General features: G+C 44.9%; 1 protein-coding gene across 3 annotated transcripts in view; it reads left to right on the top strand.

Moving 5' to 3' along the window:
• The first annotated feature begins 14,419 nt into the window (after window positions 1–14,419).
• SLC16A9 (solute carrier family 16 member 9) overlaps window positions 14,420–26,442 on the top strand; it is a 51,786-nt gene continuing 39,763 nt past the window's right edge. Inside the window, exon 1 of one of the 3 annotated variants that reach the window (XM_089314879.1) lies at window positions 14,420–14,937. The gene's annotated coding sequence lies outside the window, so the exon portion shown is untranslated. Of the gene's footprint in view, window positions 15,227–15,331; window positions 15,618–26,442 lie in introns of those variants that run through there. The other 2 variants (XM_002718477.6, XM_051823884.3) reach the window with 2 other exon arrangements.

Here is a 26,442-nt window from a genome sequence, read left to right as displayed (position 1 = left end):
TGGTCTACGCATTCTCCAATCCATTGCTGAACTCCATTGTTTTTGCTTTAGTAAATATGAAGTCAGATGTTATAACTGGGAGTTTCAGATAACTGGTTTATATTCAATATATAAAGAAATTAAATCTGTGCCAGAATTTAATCATTGCAAATGTTCAAATGCCATTTTGAGCAATTGACTCCTAAAGAATGCACAAGTAACATACTGGTCAATGTGTTCATTGCTTGGACTCACTAATTAAGCCTTTTGGGTGACCAGCACTTACAGTTTATGAAGCATTAAGGGTTGTAGATGGTCTAACATTTGAATGTCCATTTGCATGAAATGACTTGCAAGACAACAAAGCCAGATAGCCATTCTGGTAAGAACAGACCATTCCTGAGACTGCAATGAACTGCTTCTGTAGACTGGGAGCAAGGTTTGCCAGAGGATCTTCAATTTGTGTTTGTATTACCACTTAGACTCGATGTTGTTGTTCTGGGTTGTTCTCTGCATGGCTATTTGCTGATCTTACTGACAGCAGTCCTTCTAACTGAGCAAAGTGAGGGCAACACGCCATGTAGGCCAATCTAAGACCTGCAATGAGCCCAGACTTATTTATAAACCACGGGGAAGGGCCCTGAGCACCCTCAGCCACCTGCCCTGGGATAAGGGTGAGGGAAGATTAGTGTGAAAGCACAGGAAGTCCTTGGTGGCCAACTGGGTTTCCATGATGAGCCATTTGCCCTTTAGGCCAGAGGTGACTAGACTGATATCTGGAATATCCGTGCCCCTGGGCTGCTGTACAAGGTGTGACCTCAGCATCAGAGGCTGACCTGACCTTTTGGGTGTTGTTTATGGAAGTTGATTATGACCTGCACCATCGCGATCATTTACTCAATACATAGTTGCCAAGTCCCCAGTGCTCACTGGCAGTGTTGGAGGTACTGGGCTATCTTGGAGAACAAGATGGTCTCCAAGGTTTTTTACTTCTAGTGGCTGAGGTGGGTGACAAATTGATAAAAACATGAGAATTTCATATGCTGTGGGGAGAATAAATCAGAGCAATTGGAGAGAAGGTGCATACGGGGAAGAATATTTTAGCTTAAGGCACCTGGAAAGCGTTCCTGAGAAAGCAACACTGGAGCAGAGACTTGTTGGATGTGGAGCCCGCTAGGTGGAGACCTGGAGGAAGGAAGAGTAAGGACTGGGCACAGAGAACAGCAGGTGCACAGGCCCTGAGGTGGTCACCTAAACACTGGCAAGGCCCATGTGGCTACAGTTTAGCAAACAAACAAGGAGTCAGTTTTTCAGGACTGATAAAAATCAGCTTCTGTGTAATTTCCCTGATGTTTTTTATTTTATTATTATTATTATTTTTTTTTTTTTGACAGGCAGAGTGGACAGTGAGAGAGAGAGAGAGACACAGAGAAAGGTCTTCCTTTTGCCCTTGGTTCACCTTCCAATGGCTGCCGCGGCCGGCGCGCTGCGGCTGGTGCACCGCGCTGATCCGATGGCAGGAGCCAGGTATTTATCCTGGCCTCCCATGGGGTGCAGGGCCCAAGGACTTGGGCCATCCTCCACTGCACTCCCTGGCCACAGCAGAGAGCTGGCCTGGAAGAGGGGCAACCGGGACAGAATCCGGTGCCCCGACTGGGACTAGAACCCGGTGTGCCGTCGCCGCAAGGTGGAGGATTAGCCTAGTGAGCCACGGCACCGGCCTCCCTGATGTTTTTGTCCAACAATCTGCATGATTAGGGAAACTTTCCCATGGCAGAAATCCGTGGCTACTTCAAAAAGTGCAGAGAAAATGGAATTATAACATCTTGATTTTGGTGTAAAAATGTTTCTGAAATTCTCGTGTAGTTTTTCACAATATGCATTTTCTTGAACTTTTTGAAAACTTCTCATGTGCCAATCTCAGAACATTTTGCAGAAAAGTAAACTTTTCATTCTGTTTCCAATGAATTTTTGAATTCCCCTCATAGAGGGCATGTGAGACTGTGCTGTGTTCTGTGTTCTTTGTGCCTGTACATGTCACAACTTACATTAAACAATAAGCCTTCCTCCCTCCAAGGGTTGCACTTTTTCTGTTGTTAGTCAAGGCAGATCATGTCTGGCCCCTAACTTGGCACAGCGTTAGACAGTTCCATTGTTCTAGAGGAGATAAGCAAAAAAGTGTGTTTTTAGGAAAGCTTTTTTTTAAAAATCACAAGCTAAAATCCCATCCGTTGTTCTTTTCAGTAACAGCTTTGTGGAGATAAAATTCATATACCATACAATTCAATTGACTTACAATTTACATGTAACTTAATGTATAGAATTAAATGGTTTTTTTGTGTGGGTATTTATGGAGTTGTGCAACCATCACCCAGTCAATTCTAGAACATTCTTATTACCACATAAAGAAACCCAGTCCCCACTGATATCCTCTAGGAGTTACTCCCCCACTCTAAGCCCTAGGAAACTATTAACATACTTTCCAGGGTTTTTTAAGATTTATTCTTTTCTGGGCATTTCATACAAATGCAATCATATAATCTATAGCCTTTTCTGTCTGGCTTTTTTCCCTTAGCAAAAGGTTTTCAAGGTTCATCCCTGTTATAACATGTGTCAGTAAGTTTTATGGAAGAATAACATTCCATTGCAGTTCTCTATCACATTTTATTTATTGATCTTGAGGCTGTTTCCATTTCTGCCTATTGTGAATAAAGTTGCTATAAACATTGATATATAAGTCTTTTATGAGGGCATACGTTTTCATTTCTCTTGATTATACACTTTGGAGTGGAATTACTGGGCCACAGATTAATTCTCTAGCTTTACGTTTTTGAAGACTGACAGTCTGTTTTTACAAAGTGGCTGGCCCACATCTATAATTTTTAAAAAAATTTTCTCCTGATCTCTAGGGAGAAAAGAATGTTTTTGGCACTCTGATAATCCTTAAAATTTCAAATGTTAAATAGAATAATTTTGAAATAAAAGCTAAAGTTTAAAGTATTTGGGACTGGCATTGTGGTGCAGTAGGTGAAGTCACCACCTGTGAGTTCAGCAGCCCATATAGGCACCAGTTCAAGTCCTGGCTGCTTCACTTCAATCCAACTCCCTGCTAATGGGCTGGCACAGCAGCAGAAGATGGCCCAAGTAGTTAGGCCCTTGCCCAGATGAAGTTCCTGGCTCCTCACTTTAGCCTGGCCCAGGCCTGGCCATTGTGGCCATTTGGGGTGTGAACCAGTGGATGGAAGATATTCTCTCTATCTCTCTCTCTCTCTCTCTCTCTCCCCTCTCTCTGTAACTCTTCAAATAAATAAATAGATCTTTTAAAGAAAGATTTAAAAGATTTTAAAAAGTTAAAGGGTTTGTCTCCTTCCTTACAACTTGGTTTAAATTATAAAGTGCTTATCTATTTTCTTTAATTTTTTATCTTGTGGTACCAAGAACCATAGCTTATTATTATTTTGTTTCCTTATTGCTCATTTCTTATTAAAAAGTTAATACTAGGGCAGGTGTTTGTTATTGTCTGGGATCCATACCTGACTCTGGTTCCCGACTCCGATTTTTTGCCAGTGTGGACCCTGGGAGGCAGAAGTGATGGATCAAGTAACTGGGCTCCTGCCACCCAGGCAGGAGACCTGGATTGCATTCCAGCGCCCAGCTTCAGCCAGGCATAGTCCTGGCTGTTGAAGGCATTTACAGAGTGAGCCAGACCTTGACAGCTCTCTCTCTCCAGTGAGTAAATAAATCAGTCAGTCTTTAAAATGTTAATTGTGAACGAAATTCTTCATATTTCATTCAGTACTCACATTAGGTAGTGCATATTCAAGTTAATACAAGATATTTTTCATTGATGGTGATTAGATTTATTCAACTAATAATCACTGCAGGTACGGGATGCTGTGCTTTCTGGTTTCTGCTGTAAGAGTTACTTTCATTAGTTGTATGGTTGGGGGAATACTGTGTGGTATAACAATTCTTATAGCTCATTTTTCTTAAGTAGACCTTTTACATATTGAGTTTTTGGCTTTTGGTGTACATTAGCTACATACTTCTCTTTATAAAATATATCATTTGGACCACATTTAGAAAGTCAGAGTTATTACTGATTATAGTTGTCAGCCCATCGGAGTTCATTACATATTTCTTTTTCTTCATTTATTTGGTGGTTGTAACACAATTGGCTCAAAAACCTACCAAAAATAATCTTGACCATCCAAAGAAAAGTTGAACTAGCAGCCTTTCCAAGAATTACATCTAAGAGTGGATCCAAGCCTTTGGTTCATTAGGGAAAGTTAACAAAAGATGTACTTGGGTTATGCAAACACCGGTGTGATGTGGAGTGAGGGCTATATCAGAGCAGAGATACAGGTCCACTTGGGTAAAGGGCCGATTTTCAGACATTGTTGGTTTCTGGACTTTGCTGATTCCCTGGGCTGGTTATCACATTTGCCTGTCACTATAGAAACTTCTTGAACAAAGTTTAAGAACTCTGATGCTAGCTCTGATGATACACTTCAAGAGATGGTATAAATGAAACATCTATTTACAGTCACTGTAAATTTGTCAATGGATAGATTTGTCTTCTTTTAACCATGTATAGGGGGAGTGAGTTCAGAGTATCAGTTGTATTGGGGTTCTTTGTATATCAGTGAAAGAAAGTAGTTGTACAGCACTTCCAGTGAAGTAGGTTTTATTTTCTCCTCTTTGCAGATGAGAAAACAGGCACAGAGAAGGACCTTCATCAAGCTTGTAAAGAGAGCAGGTAGGTTTGGCTTCAGAATCTGTGCCCTTAGTGTCTATTACCTCTGCCTCTTCTCATTCAACCTCTTGGTATTTCTGTTTCTTCATCTGAAAAATTAGCAGACTCAATTCTACATTGAGTATGAGGGTACACCTGCTAGTCTCCTGGGCCCCTTCTAGCTTTACGATTATGATTCAAATTCAGAAGTCTCAAAAAATCCATGATCATGTGTGATAAAGAAACATAATCAATGCACCAAATAATTTGCAAATTAGAATGCCCATAAGAAGCTCTTTGCTCTTCCAAGATATCTGGAAGACCTGGTTCAATAGAAAGAAATTCCCAGGACTATCATTGTACAAGTAATAAGGAAACAAAATAATAATAAGCTATGGTTCTTGGTACCACAAGATAAAAAATTAAAGAAAATAGATAAGCATTTTATAATTTAAACCAAGTTGTAAGGAAGGAGACAAACCCTTTAACTTTTTAAAATCTTTTAAATCTTTCTTTAAAAGATCTATTTATTTATTTGAAGAGTTACAGAGAGAGGGGAGAGAGAGAGATAGAGAGAATATCTTCCATCCACTGGTTCATACCCCAAATGGCCACAATGGCCAGGCCTGGGCCAGGCTAAAGTGAGGAGCCAGGAACTTCATCTGGGCAAGGGCCTAACTACTTGGGCCATCTTCTGCTGCTGTGCCAGCCCATTAGCAGGGAGTTGGATTGAAGTGAAGCAGCCAGGACTTGAACTGGTGCCTATATGGGCTGCTGAACTCACAGGTGGTGACTTCACCTACTGCACCACAATGCCAGTCCCAAATACTTTAAACTTTAATGGTTAATTCAGCCTCATCATGGTAAGGACCAGAGTCTGTGTGATGGATCCAAGAGTCCTGGCTATGGGTCATACCATTTTGTGGATTCAGAAATACAATGAAAATTTTATCTGAGTACATTTGATTGATGATAAAAGGACTGTTGGCATGTTCCTATCTGAGTGGCGCTATGTTTCCTTGCTACCGCCAAAGGGTATTGTACATTTTTTTCGTTAGCATAATCATCAACTCTTGATTCTTCTTGGCTAGGTCAAGCCTATTTCCAGTTAAATGTTAGCGTTTGCTTTGCCAGACACTACTGCTCACTATCCTGGTATCCAAGAGGTTTCCCACTTTTTGTTTCAGTCTGTTCAGTGATTCATGATCTTCTTTTCCAAACCACAAATCAACAAACTGAGACTGAGGGAAAGAATTTCATACAATTTTCAACAACAAAAGAAATTTTGGAGATATGTTTGATATTCGGTAATGCTGCAGTTTCTTCAGTGTGTGTGTGTGTGGGGGGGTTATTGTTGGAACAAGAGACAATATTTGTAACTAGAACTATTCTCTGTAGTGTGAGGTACATTTATTTCCCTGCTTTTCCAGAAATTCTTTGTAAACTCTTATGGGAAATTTGGAAGATATGTTTCTCTTTCCTAATCCCTCAATCTATTCATTATAATACTTCTTATTCTTTCAGACTGGTCCCCTATCTCTTTATAATTTTATAGATTTTAATTTTTTATACTTTTGCCTCATCTTTTACATTGGCCACATAACTAGTCTTCCAGTCCATCCTTTTATAGGGTTTAAGAGTGATCATTTTGAAACACAAATTCAATCATGTCATTCATTCCACTGTGTAGTGTTTCAGTGTTTCTTATTTGCTTCCTGGATAGCCTTACTATGGAGGCAAGACCTTTCATGATATAAACCATTGTGAAAGACATTTGTGGTGTTTTGACTGGTTGGTGTCCCAATTTACTGACCTTTCTCAGTGAATGCCATCATAGTGTCTTGTCTTCCACTGGCTTAGAGGTGGTTACATGACCCAAGCGAAGACACTCACACTCTTTCTCCTGAGACTTTAAATCTTAAATAAAATCTTGCCAGAATGGAAGTGAAAGAGTCAGAATCCTTTAATTTGCTGATGGAGTTGTGTAGTCCCTGCCAACCGGATCTCTATATGGACCTGAGTATTTCTAAATTCTTCAACTTACACAGTCTCATCAAGAGATGAAAACTGGAACCAAAGAAAGCCCTGTCTCTTCTTACTTTCCACTTCACACCCTTTAACCATTTGTAATTATCCATTGTAATTACCAATCATGCTAGGTGACTCTTTCATGCCATTAAAACTTTGCAAATGATTTTCACTCCTTCTCAACTCAAGCAGTGTTTCCAGCTCTGTGTTGCCTACCTGACTAAGGTAGTTAGCAACTTATTGTTAAATATCAATCAGCCCTCTTAGGTAGCAAGCCCCTTTGTTTCAACACAGTAGTGGTGTCACATAGAAGATCAAGAACTAAATGAATGAATAAATGAGAATAGGCAGTATATTTGTAGTTCATGCATGATGATTTATTTTACAAACAAATGGGGAACATTTACAAAATTTTTAAAAAGGTGGGCAGTTGCAAGTTGAAAATAATAGAATCACCAAAAAAATGCATGAAGCTGACCATAAGGTGAATTGCTGGTGAAATTAAGGCAAACATCAATAGAAGCCTGGTGACGATCAAAAACTATGTGACAAATAACATTTATCTAAATTTTTTTTTTTTTTTGACAGGCAGAGTGGACAGTGAGAGAGAGAGACAGAGAGAAAGGTCTTCCTTTTGCCGTTGGTTCACCCTCCAATGGCCGCCGTGGCCGGCGCACCGTGCTGATCCGATGGCAGGAGCCAGGAGCCAGGTGCTTTTCCTGGTCTCCCATGGGGTACAGGGCCCAAGCACCTGGGCCATCCTCCACTGCACTCCCTGGTCACAGCAGAGAGCTGGCCTGGAAGAGGGGCAACCGGGACAGAATCATTTATCTAATTTTTTAACTAGCCAAATAATTTTAAGACTTAAAAAAATATTTTTCCAATTTTATTTGCTTATTTGTGAATCCAGGAACAGACATGGACAGAAAGACAGCCAGCCAGCCATACAGACACAGCTAACACATTTGCAGGCTTGCAACCCAAATGTCCACAATGGCCAGGCTGGAACCAGACTAAAGCTGTGAGTTGAGAACACAATCCAGGTCTCCCACTTGGGTGGCAGGGACTCAGACACTTGAGCCATCACCTTCTGCCTCCCTGTGCTAGAGTGCACACTGGCAGGGAGTTGGAATTGAGAGGGGAGCCAAGACTCTAAACCAGAAACTCCAGATAGCACACGGGTTTCCCAACTGACATCCCAGCTGGTGGCGTAACTGCTGGGTCAAACACTCCTACCCCACCCAAAACACTATTTTTAAAATCATTATTTTTAATATAGTTTGGTTGGATGGTGTAGTGGTTAAGAGCACAGAATCCAGAGTCAGATTGTTTACAATCCACAACTTTGTTTTATTGTCTATAAAATGGGAAATAGTTCTGTCTCGTAAGATGGTCACTAGGAAAATAAAAGGATAAAAAAATATAATGAACATACAATACCCAGCAGATTGTCTGATGGTTCTAGTCATTTTCCATTGGCCACCATCCCCACCCCAAACCAAAGTCTGCCCTTCTTATCCCTCCTCGCCTAGGAGGCTAACCCCTGGTCGGCAATATTCCTTGGGCTCCCTCAACACCTGGCTTCTGCTTGGGGCTGGCCAGTGATAGACCATATCAGAGACTTGCAAACAGTGAGACAGGTAAGGGAATTCTCTCTACAGCCATTTTGGCATCTTGTCTCTGGAAATAAAATTCTCTTCCCAATTCCAGCTGCCTGCAGCTGGTCCCTCCATTGCAGGTGCAGCTCCCCCAGGTGCCAGGAACGCTGGGTCTTTCCTGTGGCGCTTAAGCTGCAGGGCAGTAATTGCCTGCCCCCCCCCCCCACTTTGACTACCCTTTGTCTATTTCTTTGTTCTTCCTTTAACGTTCCTTCACTTGACTATAGACAATAAATTCTTTCTTGCCAAGATCCTGACTAAAACACTGTAAAAAGTAATTGCTTCAAAATGCAAGCTGGTGTTCTATTAAAGGATTAATATTAAATGTTATTAACCTTTAAATAAATAAATTATAAAATCAGATAATGATTGATACTAAATATTATATGAGAACAAACATGGATGTGGAGTAGAAGACTGGATTCACATGCATCTTTAAAATAAAGCCGATGACCTCAAACTCATTTCCCATCCACAGTGGGCTGCTTTGCCCTCACTTGGAACTAACTCTGTCAGTACTTTAAAGGAAAGATTTAAGAACTTCAGCAATGTGCTGGGTGGCAGAGATAGAGAAGAGCAAACCACCTAATGGGAGGCCAGCCCCAGGAGTGTATGGGAGCCCACTTACTCTTTTCAATTAGTTCTATTGTATTGAGTTTTCTAGGTTCAAACTCATGAAACAGCTTGACTTTTTTTTTTCCTTCAAGGGTATTTTTTTCTTTATAACTTTTAGTTGCATGGGTTAGCTCTTCTAAATCAAACCCAAAATATAAAAATTGCAGAGTGTTGGTTAGGTCTAAGGAGACCATATTTTCCAAATAGAAACTGTTGATCTGCTGAAATCATGGAATCAAGTACTTGCTTGTCCATAAATTTGGGGCAGTGTGGACCCCATGCAGAGTGTAGAGGTCATACTCTTTCTCTTACATCATGCAATTAAGGAAAAAAAAGAGCTAGAACTTAACACTCTAAAATGAAAAATTATTTGGAGCACTCTAAACTTTGTTATGTAATACATTCAAGTCAGACACTTAGGTGGAGGCACATTTTAAAAACTAGTATTGTTTCATAACAAAGATGCAATTCACTGGTCTTATGTAAATAACATTCATCTATTCCAAGAAGAAATTGGATCCATTGCTACACTGAACTCAACAGCCCACCTTTGAGAGTAAACCCCTCTGCTAATCTATTGCCCTAATCTAATGTGATTACACCATAGATTGTGCATGCTGAATTTGCAATAGATGTGACTCCGTGACAGAATTAAAAATGTGGACAGTAGCTCCATGCCGTCCTGGACTCCTGAGAAAATTTTCTTCTCTCCTCCCATACATGTATGAGAACCTACCGTGTACCAAGCACTGCAATGGATTCTGGAGTAATGCTGCGAAACAGCCTGGTGCAGGCCATAAGCGATAGGTATGGAGTCGGGGCTGTGTTTATTTTCTGTCTGCTGCTGGGATACCCTCCCACGCTGGGCAGCTCTCTTAACCTCATAAGGCCTTAGTTTCCTTTCTATGCAATGGGTAAAACACTAGTGGTACTTGGTAGAGTGGGGCAGCTGAGAAATGTCGATGATCTGCTGCAATAGAATAACTGGTTTGGGCATGCATTCATTCATTTGTTCATTCAGTCATTTAAAAACACTCATTGAGCAACGCTTTATCCTGTTCCAGCCACTGGGCTATAGGGAACAGTGTGGAGTGGGACAGACCTCAGGAACTTACAGTTTCATTGCATAAGAAGACAATAAGCACATTCAGGCAGCCAGGAAATCTTAGCAGGAGCCCTGCAGGTGAAGATACATTGGGTGCTTTGGAAACTGGTGCACCTGAGAGTGGGCTGTTTTGGTGACGGTGTAAGGGTCACTCAGTGCAAGTCAGAAGGACGAGAAGTGGACAGTGTTTGTGTGCACGCACACACATATTTCCAAAGGGATTTCAGAAAGTTGATGGGAACATAGATTACAAAAAAAGCTCTGCATGGATTTCACTTTTTTTTCTGCACCAAAACAAGCTTTCTGATTCTCACTTTCAGGAGAATGCAGAGATGTCACTCTCTGCAGTCAGGCCACCTCAATGCAAACCTCAGCCTCAGCTCCCAGGGACTGTGACTGGGGGCAAAGTACCTAACTTCTCTCTAGCTCATTTTCATCAGCAGCAGAATACAGATGAAAATAATTGTACCTACTTCCCTGGATTCTCATGAATAGTAGATGTGCTAACATGCGTCACCGGCGAGTCTGTAGGGTGAACTCTAACCAGCCTGGAATGGTTTTTCCAAGGCAGCGAAAGGAACGCAGGCTTAGCAATCTGCCAGACCCAGGTCTGATTCTCACCCCATCACTTACCTACGCACTGATGGAGTCACCATGTAAGTCAACCTCTTGGAATTCCAATCTCCACCTCTGTGACATGAAGAGAGCAATACTCAACCACAGGAGAGGCTTTGTGGCGTATGTGAGAAAGTACAGTCCTTGGCCATTAGCAGATTCTCAAAGCATAGCATCTATTTCTCTTCCCATCCCCTCCCCTAAGACTAAAAATTATTTGAGTAGTTAGTATGATCAAATATAAGCGGAGAAAAGATGAAATGATGTTCTGGAGGAGTGCTGGTACAAATCTGCTATTTCCTGCCTTTTCAGTCAATTTGAACGTGTGAAAACTGGTCCTTTTGAATGAAAGCTCTATAGACATCAGAGAGAATCATTTATCTTTCATTATTTTCTTGTCTTTCATCTGCCAGATTGTGAGAGAATGAAATGGAATTCATTAAAAGAATGACTTTTAGATCTCTGGGCTAACTGCTATAAAAGCCCTCAATTATATTTTCTTTCATTATTTTCATCTCAAAGTGTACTTTCTTTGGCACTGTGCTGTCATTCAGAAACAGAGGAAGAATGACAACGTTCAGAGGAAAAGAAACTGCGAAGCAGAGGTGAGGAAGGAAACTGTGGTCAGCTGGGTGAGTGCTGGATCAGTGACGGGCTGATCAAATGCACCTGCCTCCCCTACCCCACCACCAGCCCCCTGTTATGTTTCTTTATTTTTTAAAAAAAGATTTATTTATTTGAAGGTCAGAGCTACACAGAGAGAGGAGAGGCAGAGAGAGAGAGAGAGAGAGAGAGAGAGAGAGAGAGAGAGAGAAAGAGAGAGGTCTTCCATCCAATGGTTCACTCCCCAATTGGCCACAATGGCTGGAGCTGCGTGATCTGAAGCCAGGAGCCAGAAGCCTCCGCCGGGTTTCCCACACAGGTGCAGGGGCTCAAGGACTTGGGCCATCTTCTACTGCTTTCCCAGGCCATCACAGAGAGCTAGGTCAGAAGTGGGATCTCCAACCAGTGCCCACATGGAACGCCGGCACTTCAGGCCATGCATTAACCTGCTGCACCACAGTACCAGCCCCTCTTTTTTTTTTTTTAACATTTATTATTTTATTTACTTGAAAGACAGAGTTACAGAGAGAGGCAGAGCCAGAGAGAGGTCTTCCATCCACTGGTTCACTCCCCAAATGACCCCAATAGCCAGAGCTGTGCTGATCCAAAGCCAGGAGCCAGGAGTTTCTTCTGGGTCTCCCATGCGGGTGCAGGGGCCCAAGGACTTGGGCCATCTTCTGCTTTCCCAGGTCATAGCAGAGAGCTGGATTGGAAGTGGAGCAGCTGGGACTTGAACCGGCAGCCATATGCTGGAGTTGCAGGTTGGGGCTTTAACGTGCTGCACCACAGCACCAGCACCAGCCCCCTGTTTTGTTTCTGCTTCCTTGCTGGAATGAGGACCAAGGAGCAATCTTAGGGTAATTTTTCCATCTTATTCTCCAAAGGACTGAAGGAGCAAACAAATTAGGAAAACAAAGAACAGATTCTTATTCAAAGCATCACCTCTGTTCCGACTTTTTCTTTACAAGTTTTGTTTTTGTTTTCTGGGGTTCCTGCCTGTGATTCTGGCAAACCATATGAGTGCTGGTTTAAGTCCCAGTTGCTCCACTTCCAATCAAGCACCCTGCTAATGGGCTTGGGAAAACAGTGGAAGATGGCCCAAGGGGGAGACCCAGATGGAGTTCAGGCTCCAGGATTTGGCCTGGTTGTTAAAGGAGTGCAGCTACAGGCTGGCTATTAGTAACCATCTGGGGAGTGAACCAGTGGATGGAAGTTCTCTGTCACTCTGCCTTACAAATAAATTAAAAAGTTTTCTCCAAGGTTACTTTTCTTGCCAAGGGGTGTTCATTTAAATCTACTGTATTTAATGACCTACTGTATTCTCACACCATCTCACTGAAATTACCTGACTCCTGGGCCTGGAGAGTGATCCAACAGGCAGACACTACATAAAGCTGTAAGGCCAGCAGTGTTTAACTTACCTGACCCTCGCCTGGCAAGCACATCTGGAACCTGGGAGTCACTGCGGGTGGAGACCTGGGCCATCACAAATGGGTTTTAGCCTTGACTCTGAACTTTAATGTTACCCCTCTTCTTACCCCAGGGTGATTGACTGGGGGCATTTCTCTTGCTTCTAGGGTCAAATTTCATTTGCAGGTCAAATGTCACAGTTGGAGTAGATTGTCTCGCTTGCATGTCTTGGTGACTGAATGATGAACCTTCACAGGGGTGGGGACGATTGTCACCTTCCTGCCTGGTGACAATCTCCTGAGTCAAGTGGCCGGGGCTCCCAGAGCCTGTTCCAATGCTAAGTGCTCCAGGCTGCCTTCTAGCTGTCAAAGCCTGGCCTTGCAGCCATGTGAGGGTGACTTCTGGGCTGGGTCTTGTGCCAAAGCCTGAACCTCACCTGCCCATGAAGAGGGACCCAGTTTTTAGTTGGTAGGCATGCACTGGCTTGAGGAGACCTGGAAGAGCTGGCCAGACACCCTAAGAGAAAGACATCTGGGAAAACTTGGGGCAGGTGGGAAGAGGGACATAGCAATTTCAGAACTAGTTGGTGGTTGTAGGAATAGCTTTCAAACAAGGTGTTCTGGTCCTCCAACAGAGACTGTCTGACCAACATACTGGTCATTGTGATCAGTTTGATTCAAAGAAAACACTGTAAAACATAGCTTTTATTGAAGCATATAAAGAAAAGCACACAAATTATCAGCGTACAAGTCAATGCATTACCACAGAGCAAACACAGTTGAACAATCCCAAAACAGGTCAAAGTGAGCACATGGTGCGAAGCCTTTGTATGCTCTCTCCTCTTCAAACAGTTTTTAAGGGTGTAGGCAGTATCATTTTGTCCCTTGCTCCTCTTGGTCCTACTGTTAATCCCACTCTTTCCCGGCTTCTAAGACAAGACAAAATACTGGTGACTACCGATGGCGGTTCTCTTCCCCAGAACCTGAAGCCCCTAGATTGTGCAGAAGGAAGCCTTGCTGTGGTGGGGAAGGGCTGGCCCTCCACCACATTCGTACTGCAAAACCCAGGACCGGTGTGACAGGGCTGGGATTCTGAACTCCCAGCTCACACAGACCCCCGGACTGCAGACTTCAGAGGCAGACAAGGACTCCTCCTCACGTCTCAGACAAGGACTAGAAGACTCAGGGAAGGTCAGCAGCTTAGTCTGCACTCCCGAAACCAACCCTCTGCGCGCCAGAATGAAAGTGTTCAATGGATAATGGGAATTTGCACCAAGGTGGGGGTGGCCCTAACCCCTTTTGGGAAGCTGCAAGAGAATATGGCGCCCATTCAGGAGAAAATGCACATTCACACAGGAACACAAAATGTGCGTATCGCCAAAGGGGGTTCCCACCAGCGAACCCCGAGTGTCCACGGCCCACATCCAGTGTCGGGCAGTGATTCTGGGGACACAGCACTGTCCATGTCGGCGCCTATGCCCGTCTCCTTTTACCCACAGATGGGCTTGTCAGCGCAGGTCACCTGCTGGACAGGGACACGTTAAAGGTCCTTCTGTGCCAGTGCTTTCCCCGTGTGCACGGCGGGGCGCCCTCCTTTCTCGTGGAGCTGTCACAAAGGACAGCACTTGGCATCCACACTCCTCACTGCCCAGGAGCACCGACTCCACAAAGTTGTGGTGCCCGTTTCTCCGGGATCCCAGCCAGCTGGGTATAGAGCTCCGGCCAGGAGGGCGCCCGGCGGCCCTGGGAGCCAGGGAGACGAGGGCAACTTCTATTCATTTCTAGACCCCTCGCTCCCCCTAGACGCTCACGGTCCTTGGCTGGCTCGGCTGGGCACGCGGTGGGCGGTGGGGGCGCAGCGGCGCCTGCAGACGCGTGCGTGTGCGCCCGGGAGGGCGTCCGGCTGGCGGTGCCCACCTCTCCAGCGGCCTGGGTGGCTCGGGCCGGCCGGGCAGTGCCCTCCCTCCGCCTGGCCTGGCCTGGCCCGGCCAGGCCGGCAGCGCGAGAGCAGGCGCAGCGCCCCTACCGCTCGCTTTTCCGCCTCCATCTCCGCCGCAGCCGCCTCCTCCTCCTTCCCCCACCAACCGCGCAGTCACAACCGGTTCAGACTGGCCGGGGTGCCCCACGAAGAAGAGAGACAAGGGACAGAAAGACCGGGATTAACTTCCCAGGGAGGAGGAGAAAGAGAAGGTGGAGCCCAGAGGAGGGGCCGGCTTCTGAGTTCCATGTGGCCGCCGCCGCCGTCGCCGCCGCGGGGCTCGGCGGGGGCAGAGGGCGGCGGCCCCCGGGGCAGCGCGTAGCGGCCCCGATTGCCCAATACCCCGGCGGGGGCCGGGCCCCCGGATAAATAGACGCCGGCCCGCCAGCAGCTGCAGGGGAGAGCGGCGGTCGCGGTCCCCAGCGCACCACCCGCCCGGCCCGCCCGGGGCACTGCGCCCTGTGCTGCGCCCCGGAGCCCCCTGCCGAGGCCGGTGCTCAGGTAAAGGGGCTGGAGCTCGCGGGGGACCCAGGCCGGCGGCCGCCCCTGCCGCCCAGCCTCCTGGAGGCCAGGAGCAACCGCTTGGTGTCTGAGCAGTACAGGGACCCGGCGGCGACGCTGTCCCTGGGGGCCGAGCAGCTCGGAACCGGTTTCTTGTTTGGGGCGTGTGCCAGGGTGGGGGCCGAGGGTCGGTGCCTCGACACCACCCTGTTGGATGGTGTGCTGCTCCGCGTTGGGCAAGTTACTCTGGGAATCTGAACCAGAGAGGGGCCCCTAGGGGGAAGATGGTGTCCCCGGATGGGGTTCAGAGAGGAGATCCGTCCCGGGACTCCTGGAGATAGCTTCTAGGGCTGCTGTAGGCTGCGCAGGGAGAACAAGGAGTGCAATCCAGGTGGGTCTCCATGCCCCGAGGGCCGCTAGGCCTCCGGCCGCCCTGGTCGAGGCGGCAGGCTGCACGCAGGTGCCCCCTGATTGGGGCGCGTGGGCTGCGAGGAGAGCAGCGCGGGGCGGGCGGATTCTGCGCGGCGGCGCCAGGTTCGGCACTGTGGGGTCAGCCCGGGCCGAGCGCTGCAGCCTGGTTTAGCCGCCGCCGCGGGAGAGCCAGGCACTTCGGGCACCTGGGCTCCTAGCGGGAACTTGCTAGGACTTGGTGCTTCATGGCCCGTCTCGGGCTCGCTCTAGGTAACCAAATCAGGTCTCGGCGGTACGCAGAAGCTGGTCAGGGAGCTGGCAACCATTAACACAATTTGGCCATCAAAAGCAAAACGGTGCTTTTCCTTATCCTTGGCATGCCTGGTCGGTCTGGCACACACCATCCTTGAAGTTTAGGCGGGGTTTACACGAAATACATTACATTTTTAGTAGATTATGAGATATAACGTTTTCGAATCAATTTCCTGGGCCAGAGGATTTTTTTTTTAATAAACCTTGAATTATCTGAATAGTAGTTTAGATTGAAGGTGGGTTTCCAGCTCCTGTCCCAGAGTAGGAATTTCAGTTATTCTGTCAAATTCTGTCCATTTAGTATGTTCTAATGGTTTGTTATTTATCTGGACAGGTGTCAGCTCTGAGAAATTCTTCAGGCTGGTATAGGCAGAGTGAGGAAGCTGGAGAAGATTCTGAAGGGAAGGGACAGATGATTCATTATGTCATTACAGCTTCTTTTGAATAGTGTGTAAATGCAGGTACCCATGTCACTGCCAGAGCGTGTATCACCCCCCCACCCCCATGGAATAGACATTAGATAATAGAAGCATTTAACTATGGGATTCTACAACTTATGCCACACTGACCACCTAGGAACACCCTTCTTGGTTCCTCTCACTTATGTGTGAGTTTGTAGGAGAATAGGGACCCTTCTCATCTATGGCCTGAGTATCAGCAAGGGCGAAGGGCGAGAGGTGTGGGGAGGTGGCCGAGGACCATAGACGAAGTTCTTTTGGCTTCTGACTTTGAGAGGCAGCTGTGGTGGAGTCTGAAATTTGTCCAGTTCATAGAGCTTTGGGAGTGGATCTGGCCATGAAATTAGAGCTAGAGGGGGACAGTTACATATGGTTAATCTTCACGTTTTATGTCCTTGCTCCAATGGATCTCAAGATTTCATCTTTTTCTGATGTATCTCTTTTTTTTTTTTTTTAAGATTTATTTTATTTGAAAGAGTTACAGAGAGAGAGAGAGACAGGGAGAGATCTTCAGTCTACTGGTTCACTCCCCAGATGACCACGAAGGCTGGGGCTGGGCCTGGGCCAGGCAGAGGCAGAAGCCTGGAACTCCATGCAGGTCTCCCACGTGGATGGCAGGGGCCCAAGGACTTGGGCCATGTTGCACTGCTTTCCCAGGTGCATTAGCAGTGAACTAGATTGGAAGTTGAGCAGCAGGACTTGAACTTGCACTCATATGGAAGACTGGCTGATTAACTTGCTGTGCCACAATGCAGGCCTCTATCTCTGGGCCTTAATTCATAAAATGCAATTGAATATAGAAGGCTTGTAGGAAAGGGGAAAACAAACAATATCTGCTTGTATAACTACAGCATTCCAAAGAGTATCATCTAGTTACTTCAACTTTAATTAGAGATGACAAAAGTGCATGTATTTTGAGCTAGCTGGAGTTCTCTTTGGGAGGTTCCTTGTAGATATTAGAATAGCTGGGTGGATAATGGGATTGAACTATAATGCAAAGTTGAGTTCATGGAGAGAACACAGAGTTCCTACCTTCAAAGAATTTAGTCTCCTGGGAAAGATAGGTATGTTTACAGATATCTGTAATGCACAAGATATCTACAATACACAGCAGTAATGTGCTGCTGAATGACCAAGAACAAGAGAGGTTCATTTAAGGTGAAGACATGAGAAAAGTTTTGTGGTTTTGCTGGGACTTGAAGAAAGGACAGGATTTCTTTGATGCCATGGAATCCTGCTGAAATAAGGGAACAGCACAGAGGTGTGGAGGTCTGGTGTGTTTGAAGGAAGCAGAGCAGTTTGGAATAACCATGCCTGGGCTTTTGGACTGGGTGAGTGAGATAGAGCTAGATTGTGGAGAATCTGCAAGTCATGCTAAGAAATTAAGATATGTTTGAACACTATTATATTGGTACCACCAATGTCAGCATCTTCTATTGTGTTTTAAGTTCTGTTTTTGAGCTTCCCCTTAAAATAAGGAAGTTGTAGAATCTCAAGAGTATTTGCTTCTCATCTATGTTAATGTAAAAGACTAATGTAAAAAAGTCAGAACAGTGTTTGATGCTTTATTTAAATGTGAAATCTTATGGTGTGACAACTCAGCATGATTACAATGTTGGATGGGAAATCACTTCTGCTTCGTGGGCCAGTATGCAAGGTAAGGCTGCTGTCTAGTGATTGGTAATAATAATCCTAGTTAATGTTTATTAAACATGTTCTATCAGAGGAATCACATGTCTTACGCTATGGGGATCAGATTATCTTGATCCTAGAGTGATTTTTTTGCTAAGGTCATTCAGCCTAGTAAGTGGTAGGATCATGATCTGAGTGCATGCAGAGCCTGACCTTTGAATTATAATGTCATTATATAACAAGGGTCAAATACGTGATAACTCTTATGAAGAGCAGTTGGAATTGGATCCAGTACTTGTTGAAGGAGTAGTTCTTTATAATTTTTTTCTTTGTGTTCTCATTCTGATTAGTTATACTTTGCACATTCAATGGTGGAACAGATTTTAATATTTTAATACAGCTTAAAACTATAATATCTTTTGCTTTTATAACCCACTCAAAAGAAGCGCTTAAGCCCTTTGAGAAGAGACAGCTGTTGTGTGAAAAAAGGTAGTAAAAGCTAGAAGAGAGAATTTTGGAATGTTCTCATCACAAAGAAAGAGTAAATTTTGGAGATGAGAGTTGAGTATCCCGAGTTGGTCAGTATACAGTGTATAAACGTAGCAAAACATCATGCTGAATCTGCATAAAATGTGCTATCATGATCTGTGTACACAGTACATTAGTCAATGTGACAGCATTAAAGATGAAGACCAGGCCTGCTTGCTCTCTCGAAGAGTGTCAGTTTCCTGTATTCTTATTGCTCCCAGTAAATTCCCCAAAAACACTACATGTTTTTTGTTGCAGCATCCCATATAAATTTTAGTATGCCTTTTTTTTAAATTCTGAAGGTAATGCAACAAACATGCAAGTTTGTACATGGCATACCAAAGTGTGCATTCAGACAACAGATCATACCCTACATGATCAAGTAGAAATTGTGCAAAACATCTACTCAACAAAGGAACACATCAGTATCAATGGATTTCCTCCCCAGAATACTACTCTTCAGGCCAAGCTTTGCAGGATGTTGGGTGTGGATAGAATAAGTTACAGCAAGAGCCTAGCATACAGCCAACATGGTAAAAATGTGGGACTTAGGGAGGTGTTGATACCTATTTGTATTTAAGTGTCTGGGGCTCATTTTGCCTATACATTTGCCCCTCAGTATTTGTGGGGGGTTGGTTCCAGGAAGCCCCTCAGATGCTGAAATCCATGGATGCTCAGGTCTCTTGTATAAAATGGCAGAGTGTTTGTATATAACCTGCACACATCCTCCAATTAAATTCTCTCTAGGTTTCCATCTTTGCCTGGTCTCTGAATGACTTGCAAATCCTACCATTTCTTCTTCTGAGCTTGCAAATAGGACTTAGAAGTACATGAGTGTTCACTGGATTGGTGGGTAAGGGATCTGGATACTGGTCTTTCCTCTAGCTTCACATGTCTGCCTCAGCTCTCACATGTGTAAATTGAGGGGTGGAATTAAGATTGGTCATGGTAAGCTCACAAGGTTCACCCAGGCAGCTCAGACACAAATGAGCAGCAACTGGGGACAATAGGGATGGGCAGAGGAGAGGGTAGTACAGGGGAAGCTCTTAACTTGGTCTTGTGTGCAGGAGACGTTAGAGTGGAGGGAACTGCAGAGTGTGCCCACTCAGATCCAGTTACTTGTTACGTAAGAATGAGGTCCAGTTTCTCCAGAGCTTCTGATTTTTCTAAAGAATCCAAAAATTCAGACTTTTGTGGGAAATATTTACATTTTAAAACACTGGCAATTCATTTACATTTGCCAAAAAGAGAGATATCAGGGAGCCGAACAATGAACATCTAGAGACCAGATTTGGCCTGAGCATTGCTAGTGTGTAAAGTAGGTGATTTCCAAAGTCCCTTCTGACGTCAGACTTCCCTGGTCCCAGGCTCCCTCCAGTTTGTCTCTATTCCCATTTCTTCCCCTTTTGCTAAAACCGTTGTAGTACTCGCGTATCGCGTATCCCGTGTTAGCCTTGGAGGAGCTGAATGATAATTGTTCTACAAGGCTTTGAAGGTCAAAGGACATCCTTTTTCCATTGCCATGCTGTTGATAAAATTCACAGCCCCCAAAGGCTAATTAATGATCCTTTTCAGGAACAATTTATGTGGTTTAATTCAAGGGTACAGTGCTGTTTCACTAAACATCTTCTTTCCTGTTCTTCCTTCTCACCTTAATGTAAGATAATAAATACTGGGAAATTCATTCTGGTAACTTGGATAAGGTATATTTACAGGATTGACTTCACAGTGCTCAAAGAAATCTTCATCATCTTCACCAAGCAAGGATATCATCATAAATTCTATCCCTCTCTTAAAAAATAGAGCTATCTGAGGTAGTCCGGAGGTTTGCTTTTATTAGTTAATACAGCAGTTTGGACTTTTAAAAATCATGTGTATATGTATCTAAAAAAGAAAAAGAAAAAAGTAGTGGATTTGCATATGACTAATTCCAAATGAAATTCTTTAATATGATTGCGTTTTTTAATTGATGCATAATATTTGTTTAGATTATGGTTATAGCATGAGAATTCAATACAGTATATAGTTTGTAATGATCAAATTAAGATAATTAACATTTTCATCTGCTTAAACATTTATCATTTCTGTGTCTTGACAACTTTCACACTTTTTTTCAGTTATTTCAAAATCTATCAGAAATTACTGTTGTAGACCATAGTTACCGACTGTGCTATATAACACCAGGGCTAACTCTTCCTATTTAACTGTATTTTGGAAACCATTGCTGACCTCTTTCTGTCTCGTACACCCCCAACCCCTGCCTCTGTACCATAAAACTGTATTTTTAAAGATGGGTTTCTTGCTTTTGACTGGGCTGTGTTACAAACAAATGGGTCTGACTTAAAGTGCAGAGCAGATGTTGACACTGGGAAGGAAGTGTCTGAATAAATAAAACAAGAATGGCACGTTCTGAGAAACCACATACCTTCCTGTGCCTGAGCCGGCCCTGAGAGGACAAACAGTAGGGTTTGAGTGACAGCTCAGGGCCACAGTCTGTCCTTGTGCTGGCCCCAGTCATGAGTCAACACCCCTTTGCACTTCAGAATACAGTAGATGTTATTGAATGTTTACCATTTAAAACCGTAACTGGAAGAATTATGAAATCACCTGAACGATAAAGACACAGCATCTGATGTTTTGCTCATGTTAGTGACAGATTTGGTTTATGCAGACTCACAGCCCCACCAATGCAGGGACCCCCTCTCCTTCCTGCCACAGGCCTTCTAGATGCACCCAACTAGTGATTGTGTTGAATGAAAGATATTTGGTTCATTATTTGACGGGAGATGTACATAACTAGGTTCTCTATGCATGCTTTCTCTCGTTCCATGTAGATTTGTTGAGCTTTGAGTAGTGCCAGCTGCAACGCTGCACGCTAGGGATATGGCATAGGCTTGTGCATCAGATGCTTTGCCTTAAGACTCATCTCACCCCAGGCCTGAGAGTGTTTACCTACGTCTTCCTTGCAAACAGCTACCCCCATAGCTTTCATGAGCCGACTCCCACGTGACATCTCCAGGCTCTGTAGCTTACCAAGTGCTCACACATTCACAACGGAAGGAGCCTGAAGACCACCCTTAGCCCTGACCTTTCTTCTGAACTCCGGATCCACGTTTCCAACACCCGATTTCGCATGATTTTCTTCAAGATATCAGCTGGGGAAAATTCTTACTTTAGGGATATGGGCTGTTCTTGAAGTTTAACTCCCTCCCTTAAGAGACAATAACCATGCATTGTGGTCCCTGTCATAGCAGAGCTGCCCAAACAGCCGTGAGCTCAGATGGCATGAGAGTTAGGCTCAGCCTTGAAGGACAAGTCGGGGTTTGTGAGGTTGGCGCGTTGGAGAAAGTCATTCCTGCCACCTCCAGCAGTCAAAGCATGAGGAGGGCAGGAGCACAGCTCAAACCTGAAATGTAGGAATTAAAACTGGCGCCTAGTGAAAGCTCAAAAAAACCTACATGAGGATTTGCATACAAATACGTATCTAAATTACCTGTTTACTCATATAACTAATCAAATATCTTTCATTCAAAAAAATGAGTTGAATGCCTTTAGAAGGTTTGTATCCCCAAGCTTGTGGGACATCCTAAAGTGATATGGTTGGAGGATGGCTTGTTGCCAACTTTTAGAGAAAAACAAAGAGGATCAGATAACTAGCTAGAGGTTTCAAGAGCTAATATGTAGGGGCCACCACTGTGGTGTAGCGGGTAAAGCCACTGCAGTGCCGGCATCCCATATGGGTGCTGGTACGAGTCCTGGCTGCTCCACTTCCAATCCAGCTCTCTGCTGTGGCCTTGGAAGGCAGTGGAAGAGGCCCAGGTCCTTGGGCCCCTGCACCCACATGGGAGACCCAGAAAAAGTTCCTGGCTCCTGGCTTCAGATAGATTCAGCTCTGGCCTTTGCAGCCATCTGGGGAGTGAACCAGTGGATAGAGAATCTCTTTCTTTCTCTCTTTCTCTCTCTCTCTCTCCCTCTGTCTCTCTGTAACTCTGCCTTTTGAATAAATAAATAAAATCTAAAAAAAGGGCTAATATGTAGTGTCATATGGACAGCATATAGATTTATAAAACCTATTTCTTGTTTTTCTGTGTAAATTTTGAATAAAATTACAGTTTCAATGATGGGAGACTGTAAGCTCCAGGAAAGCAGGGATGTTCATCGTTGATTTCCTAGGGAGTTTATAATAACACAGGTAATAAAAACATGTAATTTGCTGATGGATGAACCATGGATGATGCAGAACAACAAAGAGATTTGAAAAGTTAGGAAACCTAGAGATGATCAGAGATCTGTGGCTCCTAAAGGTTGGCTCTGGCAGTGGCATGGCAGATGAGCTGCAGCAGGTGCAGAGAGCACACAGGGAATCCAGCAGGCAGCTGTGTGAGGCCAGATGTTTGCACAGGGGTTGCAAAGGAAGCATCTGACTGCAGAGCTGCTTGTCTGTAGGACCTGGGATGCTGGGAAAGGAGGAAGAATGAGGTGGCGAGCAAAGGCGCCTTAGTGCTTGGGCAGATGGAAGGATGGTGAGGTTAGCTTTCCAGATGGCATTCAGGGGGAGGGATTATGGATATGCTGAGTCTGAGGAGCCTGAGGACCTGCAGGTGAGGTCCTGACATAGGTAGGGGCTAGAGATTGGTTGGAAACGAGGAACTGGAGTTCTGAAGAGAGATAGAGACTTTAGTCTGCTTCCTTTGAATATCTGTGCTCACTTGGTGAAGTGGGTCATGGGGGAGTGAGCTCATGGCGCTGAGAGGGGACATGATATTAAGATTGAGGAGGTTGTGCTGACTTAACCATGAGGGGCTGTCGGGACTGGGTCACCACAGTAAGGACAGTTTTCCTGTTTGGATGCATCAGAAGCCAGAAAACTCTGAGTTGAGCAGATGATGAGGAGATGAAGAAGTAGCAGCAGGGAGAGTTCTCTTTCAAGAAAGTGTGCAAAGGTGCACCTGCAGCAACAGTATCTACCATTTCCTAAGTAATGACTCCATGGCCAGTACTGTGCGTGTGGTCCGCACAGCCAGCTGTGGCATCCTCTACGTGTTAGCATAGGCTTTGCTCATGAGTAGGAACACACTTGAGTGCAGATGCAGCTTTCAAATGGAGGCCTCCATTTGCTTTTTGATGTACCTTGGGTACAGCCTCTCTGGGGAACCAGTTTTGGCAGGAAGATCCAGCGAGTGTTTAGAATCAGGAAGGAGTCTCTTTGCACCAGGGCAGAACTGAGGTATGAAGAATGCAAAGACAAACTTGACTGTGCAGTGCTTGAGAGAGCAAGCAGCTTATTTTTGTTTGTTTGTTTGTTTGTTTGTTTATGTGAGAGTCAGAGTTACAGAGAAAGGAGAGAGAGAGAGACAGAGAGAGACAGGGAGAGAGAGAGAGATCTTCAGTCCGCTGGTTCACTCCCTAAATGGCTGCAGTGGACGGGACTGGGCCAGGCTGAAGCTGAGAGCCAGGAGCCAGGAGCTTCCTCCAAGTCTCCCATATGGGTGCAGGAGCCCAAGCACTTGGGCTTAGCAGGTACAGTAGCAGGGAGCTGGTTCGGAAGTGGAGCAGCTGGGACCCCAACCGGCACCCAGGTGGGATGCTGGCACTGCAGATGACGGCTTAACCTGGTGCGCCACAGCGCCGGCCCCCAAGCTGCTGATTTTAGGTCACTTGTAGCCATTGTCAACTTTGATGATTGATTTTCATCTCTGTTCTACCAACAAGTAGAACCAGTGACTGCACAGCTGCATCTGGGGAAGGGTGCTGCTGAACTGTGTGCTTCCTGAGTCGAGAAAATGAAGAAGGGGAGAAGAAGGGAGTGGAGGAAGAGGGAGGAAGGGAGGTGGGAAGTTGCTGTTTGGGCTTCAGTGGCTTTTTGTTTTGTCTTCCCTTGGCTGTGGGTGACCTGAGGGCTCTCGTCCTTGTCCTTGGGGTCCTTCCTCATAGCGATCTTCTTTCCATTCACTCACTCCTTTCTGTAAGAAATGGTCCCTAAGAGACGTTGAAAAATGCCATTTCCACATTGTATCTCCCGGTGCAAGGGATGTGGTAACAATTGTGTGTGTGTGTGTGTGTGTGTGAGAGAGAGAGAGAGAGAGAGAGAGAGAGAGAGAGGGAGGGAGAGAGGGAGAGGGAGGTGTTTTCAGTGCAGGTGGCTCTGAGATCAAGTGTTTAATAGAAGATGAGCTATGGGGGCAGGGCAAGGGCAGCTGAGGATATTTGGACCAGATGTATTTACAGGAATAGGGCTTTTAAGATTTAGGAGGGTAGAACTATGTCAGGATATAAAATCTTTCTGTAACTATTAGTTATGTTTAAAGGGATGAAGAGCTGATCATTTATATTGAGAATACTATGCACCAGGCACTGTGCTAAGTGCTTTGCAGAAATAATTAACTCATATGATCACCATGACAGTCTGATGAGGTAAATGCTATCATTTCTCCACTCTGTAGCTGGAGAAAGTGAGACACACAAAAATTAAAGTAGCTGCTAAAGGTTATGCCCTTGGCTGGTAGTAGAGCTGGGACGTAGGCTCAGGTTCTCTAAGGCCCAAGCCATGCTGTCATTCCTTGTCCAGAATATATATATATATATATATATTTTGTTTCTGTGATTTCAATGTGATGATTAGTGGAGATTTGGGGATGAAAGTGAATCATGTATGTCTCCATGTATTTATAGATATAAATATCAGTGTGTATACTTGTATGAAACTGTAGCTACTTAAGTCACAGGAAAGTGGAAATTCTACTCCCTGTTCTTGTGGACCACATCAAACCATTGGCAAAAGCTCACAGCCTGTCCCCAACTTGCTTTCCCAACTGAGAGGTTATTTCAGTCTGTTATTATGTTGACAGCCTTATTATAATTATCCTCCCCCTCATCAACACCATCATCATCATTAGAATCTTCTCAGGGTTCCTTCTGCCAACCCCATGCCTGCCCTGTTGGGGATGGTGGAGGCTGTCTGGGGAGTGTGGCTTGGACTGAGAGAGTTGGGGTATGTATTTTGGCACTGGGTACCCAAAGAGTCTTGGAGCTGCTTTGCCCTGGATCTCTTCTTGATTCGTGTAGAGGAGAAGGTGGCTTGGCCATTTGGTATTGTGGGGAAGAGACGGGAACAGGGAAGGGCTGGCATGGCACAGAGGATTAAGCCACCACTTCAGATGCTGGCATCACGTATGGGAGCACCAGTTCAAGACCCAGCTGCTCTGCTTTCAATCCAGCTTCCTGCTAAAGTAGCTGGGAAGGCAGTGGAAGATGGCCCAAGTCCTTGGGTCTCTGCCACCCATGATAGAGTTCAGCTTGGCCCTGACCTGGCTGTTGCCACCATTTGGGGAGTAAAACAGTGGATGCAAGATTTCTCTCTCTTCCTTCTTCCTCTCTCTGTTGCACTACCTTTCAACTAAATAAATAAATCTTTAAAAATGTTTATATATATAGAGAGAGAGACAGACAGAGAGAGAAAGGACTTTTCTCTCTTTGGGCTGGCATTAACGTGCGTGCTTGCTCCCTCTGGAGCCGCAGAGTGAAATTGGGCTCATTCTCCGGCTCGCGACCAGCCAGCAGATTTTGAGAATTTGCCACATCAAAGTGTGGGGTTGGTAGCGTTGCCACCAGCAGTGGGGACTGAGCCAGATGTCACAAGTGGAGAGGGAGCTGGAGACCATGCGTTGCTTTGTATTCCTGCTGTGCTCCACGGCGCTTAGAAAAAAAGTCATGTTCGCCTGAGAAGTCCAATTATTCTGCTCTCTGGTTTTGTGTAGTTTTGATTCTGTGGAGGGGGCTGCTTTGTTTTCTATAAGCTTTTCATGTAGGCTCAGTAGTATGTTAAAGATTGTTTTTTGAAGTCGTTTAATACATTTTCTGATACCACCTTTTCCT

This window comes from Oryctolagus cuniculus, chromosome 15, assembly GCF_051225735.1.
Source record: "Oryctolagus cuniculus isolate XC-2025 breed Fujian yellow rabbit chromosome 15, ASM5122573v1, whole genome shotgun sequence".
Classification (NCBI taxonomy): domain Eukaryota; kingdom Metazoa; phylum Chordata; class Mammalia; order Lagomorpha; family Leporidae; genus Oryctolagus; species Oryctolagus cuniculus.
Note: the sequence above shows the minus strand (reverse complement) of the source record. Positions and strands in the feature narration are given on the sequence as shown.